Source organism: Penaeus vannamei, chromosome 23, assembly GCF_042767895.1.
Source record: "Penaeus vannamei isolate JL-2024 chromosome 23, ASM4276789v1, whole genome shotgun sequence".
NCBI lineage: Eukaryota > Metazoa > Arthropoda > Malacostraca > Decapoda > Penaeidae > Penaeus > Penaeus vannamei.
In genome coordinates this window covers 39,289,737-39,294,736 of record NC_091571.1, presented here as the reverse complement: position 1 = coordinate 39,294,736, position 5,000 = coordinate 39,289,737, and the positions used below count along the sequence as shown (strand labels likewise).

General features: G+C 47.5%; 1 protein-coding gene and 1 long non-coding RNA gene across 5 annotated transcripts in view; one reads left to right on the top strand and one right to left on the bottom strand.

Annotated features, from left to right (window-relative positions):
* futsch overlaps nt 1-5,000 on the top strand; it is a 191,367-nt gene that overhangs the window by 158,275 nt on the left and 28,092 nt on the right. The window lies entirely within an intron of this gene.
* The window catches only part of LOC138865907 (uncharacterized), a 35,300-nt gene continuing 31,169 nt past the window's right edge, over nt 870-5,000 (bottom strand). Inside the window, exon 3 of the long non-coding RNA XR_011399493.1 lies at nt 870-1,276. This is a non-coding gene — a long non-coding RNA (uncharacterized lncRNA). The remainder of the gene's footprint in view (nt 1,277-5,000) is intronic.

Below are 5,000 nucleotides of genomic sequence, written 5' to 3'. Positions count from 1 at the left end.
TTTCTTTCTTTCTTTCTTTCTCTCTCTTTCTCTCTTTCTCTCTCTCTCTCTCTCTCTCTCTCTCTCTCTCTCTCTCTCTCTCTCTCTCTCTTCCTCTCTCTCTCTCTCTCTCTCTCTCTCTCTCTCTCTCTCTCCCTCCTCCCTCTCCCTCTCCTCTCCCTCTCCCTCTCCCTCTCCCTCTCCCTCTCCCTCTCCCTCTCCCTCTCTCTCTCTCTCTGTAAGTATCATGTGTGTGTGTGTGTGTTTGTGTATGTGTCTGTAGGAGTAAATTAAATGAGCAGCGTGCCTTTGTATTTGCATACGATTATTCTTTCAAACACCGTAAGATTAATTCAGCGTCAAGTCCCATTCATGAAATAAAGTAGCCAGTGCAAACACTTCTAATGATTAATACTACCTCCCCCCCCCCCATCCACGCTCTCCTCAAGCAGTGTTTCACGAAGATATCGACCCGCCCACGTATCGGCTTCTTATCACCCCCAGCGCGAGGAGGCGGGAGGGGCGGGTGCAAGGAGGGTCCACTTCCGCCCGGGTGAGCGTGAGGCCTGGAGGTGAGGGCTGATAACACGTCCTTAACACGCCGCGGCCGCCTCATCGCCCTCGGGAAATTGGGAGTTCCATGAGTCGGCAACACTTCGCACTTCGTTGCTCTCTGCGGGTTTCCTTCGTAAGAGGAGTTCGTAAGGGAGAGGTTTGATAAGAAAACGTGGCTTAGTAATTGAATAATTGATGAGAAATAAATAAATGAACGTCGATTATCATATGAAAAGGAAATAATGAATGCACGATAATGATTGTTCCATGAGGAGATTCACTACTCTCTTTTCGAATCGTAAAAAAAGAAAAAAAATGTCGAGCGTTTTGATAGCTGGGATAATAACCATATTAACGATAAAGTAATTTTATATAAAACTCTGCCTTCGTTGTTTGTTGTTCCTGTTTATACCGACGCTGCACGCGAGTCTGCAACGAAGTCCCCGGTTTATTTCAAAGCCAGGAAATGCTGCTTTGCTTCTCGTGACTGGCTTTAATTAGTGGAATTCCTGACTGAAATCCAAATGCTTTGTCAGTGCATAATTAGCTCTTAGGGTCTGATGGTGTCTAGCATATTAATTACAGGATTTTATTTCGCATATCTTGCAACAGTGGAAGGGTTATGAGGGCCGTGCGTTATCCCTTCGCCAAAATGAGGTCAGAATTTGCCTTGCACGGGTTCCTGTAATTAAGTAAGTCGGAAGATGATACGGATGATTTTGGCCCGAGATCCACACACATTCTGAAAGAGAAGGGACTATGTCTTTATTCTTTCGTTATTTTATTTGTTTCTTGTTATGGCCTGCTTCCCTTCTTTATCTATTTCTATTTGCCCATCTTTTTTCATTTGGTGCGAACAAACTTTCCAACCCCCTTCTTTCTCCCTCCCAAATCAGTTTTATTCCAGTCATGCACATATTTGCTTATTAAGTCCCCTCGGTATCTACGGTAGAATTGCAGCTAACGTTCAAGTAGATAAAATCTGAGTAAATAAAATCATCTTTACCCTCACCCCCACTCCCACCGCCTCGCAGACCTCTCTTCTCAAGCCCTGTTGCCAATTAGGATTTAGTATTTCATGCTACTAGCCTTTCTATTTATCTATTTACCTTTTTGTCTCGTTCTCTTTTATGAATTTTGCTCTTTGTTCTATTTCTTTCCCATTGGTGTATTTGAAATTAACAGCAATCGTTTACGAATATAAATAAAAGTTTTTGTGTAACCGGCAATTAAAAACAGCTGTGTAATCAAGAGAGATTTATTGTGTCTGGACTGTGTGGAAAAACAGGTGAAATAAGTCTCTCTCTCTCTCTCTCTCTCTCTCTCTCTCTCTCTCTCTCTCTCTCTCTCTCTCTCTCTCTCTCTCTCTCTCTCACTCCCTCACTCACTCACTCACTCACTCACTCACTCACTCACTCACTCACTCACTCACTCACTCACTCACTCACTCACTCACTCTTTATCTCTCTTTCTCACTCACTCTCTATCTCTTTCTGTCTTTCGCACTCACTCTCTATCTCTCTCTCTCTTTCTCACTCACTCTCTATCTTTCACACTCTCTCCCACTCACTCTCAGTCTCTCTCTCACTCTCATTCTCACTTTCTCTCCCACTCACCCTCACTCTCATTTTCATTTTCATTCTCTCTCTCTCTCTCTCTCTCTCTCCTCTTTCTTCTCTCCTCTCTCCTCTTTCTTCTCTCCTCTCTCCTCTTTCTTCTGTCCTTTCTCTTTCTTCTCTCCTCTCTCCTCTCCTTTCTCTTTCTTCTCTCCTCTCTCTTCTCCATTCTCTTCTCTCTCCAGTTCATTTAATGGGAATATATGTCTCGTTACCTTATACGAAAGGGAAGCTCTGTAAAGATAACATTTTCCGTCTTAATTTACGATAATGACCTTCTCTTTGTACACGTCTTGGAGAAGAGAAGGAGAAAGAAAGAGAGAGAGAGAGGGAGCTTCCTCCTTTTTTCTGTGAGACCAAGAAGTCTGTCCTCCAGAGGGTCTTGCCAGGGGTTCTCAGAGTCTTCCAGAAAGGGAGGACCGAGATAAGGCATGTGGAGTGTACACAAGAATGTCATGTAGTCTGTTTTTTATATCACTGTACCGGAAGAGGTTAGGTTGCATGTTGCCCAAGGGAGTGAGAGCGAGGAATAAATGTCAAGAGTAAGTGTAGAATGTTGAGGAAAAACGCGGGATTTTGCTTTAGGTTATGAAAGGCTGTACACTTTCTTGATGCTGATCTATGAACTTTTATAGTGTTTGTCTCCCTTTTTCGGCCTTTTTTAACATACAGCTAGGAGGGAGTGGGGGTTGCCTATTGCACCCCCACAGCCTTAGTAGAATAAACCCCTTTTTATCAGGTGTTCTGCTCTTATTGTCATATTACAGAAAGATGCTCTCCTTGTAATCCTCGAAAGAGCCCTGCTCAAATAAAGATCCGAAATGAAGTTATTACCGTTGCATTGTTTGTAAACATCCTTCTGTGAGGGCTGAATACCACACACATCAGTCGATGATTAAGGAGAGAAAGGATACAAGACCAGCAATAACGATAACATCGATGACTTCACCGATAGAAAAAAAAATGAAGAAAGGAAACGGAAGAAGAAGCTTACGAAGGAGAAGGACAGGAGGAGGAGGTGTTGAAGAAGCGTCTTGGCCCCGCTCTTATCTGGCTCGGTCGTGACTGAGAGAGAAGGTCCTTTCGTGAGGTAATCCCCTTGTCTCCCAGAGCGCGCCGTCTCAAGGTCCTCGAGAGAACCGCCGGAAAGACTGTTATTGTTAGGTACTTCGCTCCGGTCTCGACGCCAAGACGCTCGTGTCGCCCGCTTCGATCCCGGACGAGATCAAGACGCTGCGACGAGAGGCGGGCTTTCTTCCTTTTTGTTTCTCTCTCTCTCTCTCTCTCTCTCTCTCTCTTTCTTTCTTTCTTTCTTTCTTTCTTTCTTTCTTTCTTTCTTTCTTTCTTTTCTTTCTCTTTGTCTCTCTCTCCCTCTCTCTCTCTCTCTCTCTCTCTCTCCCTCTCTCTCTCTCTCTCTCTCTCTCTCTCTCTCTCTCTCTCTCTCTCTCTCTCTCTCTCTCGCTCTCCTCTCCCTCTCCTCCCTCTCCTCCATTTCCTCCCTCTCCTTTCCCTCTCCCTCTCCCTCTCCCTCTCTCCCTCTCCCTCTCCCTCTCCCTCTCCCTCTCCCTCTCCCTCTCCCTCCCTCTCCCCTCTCCCTCCTCCCTCTCCTCTCCCTCTCCCTCTCCCTCTCTCTCTCTCTCTCTCTCTCTTCCTCTCTCTCTCTCTCTCTCTCTCTCTCTCTCTCCCTCTCTCTCTCTCCCTCTCTCTCTCTCCTCCCTCTCTCTCTCCCCCCTCTCTACCTCTCCCTCTCCCTCTCCTTCTCCCTCTCTCTTCCCCCCTCTCTCCCCCCCTCTCTCCCCCTCTCTCCCCCCCTCTCTCCCCTCTCTCTCCCCCTTCTCTCTCCCCCCTCTGCCCCCTCCTCTCCCCCCTCTCTCCCCCTCCTCTCTCCCTCTCTCCCCCCTCTCTCTCCCCCCCTCTCTCTCCCCCTTCCCCCTCTCTCTCCCTCCCTCTCTCTCCCCCTCCCCTCCCTCTCTCTCTCTCTCTCTCTCTCTCTCTCTCTCTCTCTCTCTCTCTCTCTCTCTCTCTCTCTCTCTCTCTCTCTCTCTCTCTCTCTCTCTCTCTCTCTCTCTCTCTCTTTCGTGACCTTATACTTTTGACTCAGACATGTTATGCTTGGGTGCTGGAGATAACGAGTGTTTTGATGGAGGCAGAAGAGGAGTGAGGGAGAGGGAATGTGAGGGAGGGAGGTAGTGAGAGAGAGAAAGAGAGGGAGGAGTACATGTGAGTGAGTGAGAGAGAAAGAGAGAGGGAATGAGGAAGACGAGTAAAAAAGGAAGGATAGAAAGTATCAGACTAACTAGTACATAAAAGAAGAGCAACATAGACGCAATATTTTCAACCCGAAAATGTTTTCTCGAAGCGATCTTCAAAACCGTAACAAAAAAGATAAAACTAGCATGGAAGTCAGATCAGAATCAGATCCCGCCAAAATGCGCGAGAGCAACCGCACCGACAGAAGCAACCATTAACGGAATTCCCCGTCGCTGCAAACGCAAAATACAAGCCTCGTTTTCTCATCAGCGTCGAGCAGTGTGCCGTTGCAGTCCATCGATGGTGTCCCGGGCGCCGTTGCAAGGCTGACCAGTGGAGCATTAGGCCAGCGAACACTCTCCCCCCTCCCCCTATGGGCCATATATAGGTCGTCGCGGCTTAGTGGTCGTGGAGGCCGTGTTCCCTTTACGGCGACGAGCGGGTGACTGAAGTTTTCGCGCCGAGCTCGTCTGGGTCGGAGTCGTGCTGCTCGGTTGGTCCGGCGCGAAGCTGTCTGCTTTGGCGCTCCTTTGTTTGCCGAGGGCGCGGTCTGGATTTAAGGGGCAATTTTAAAGCTACCGGGGGATAAAGCCAAAACCT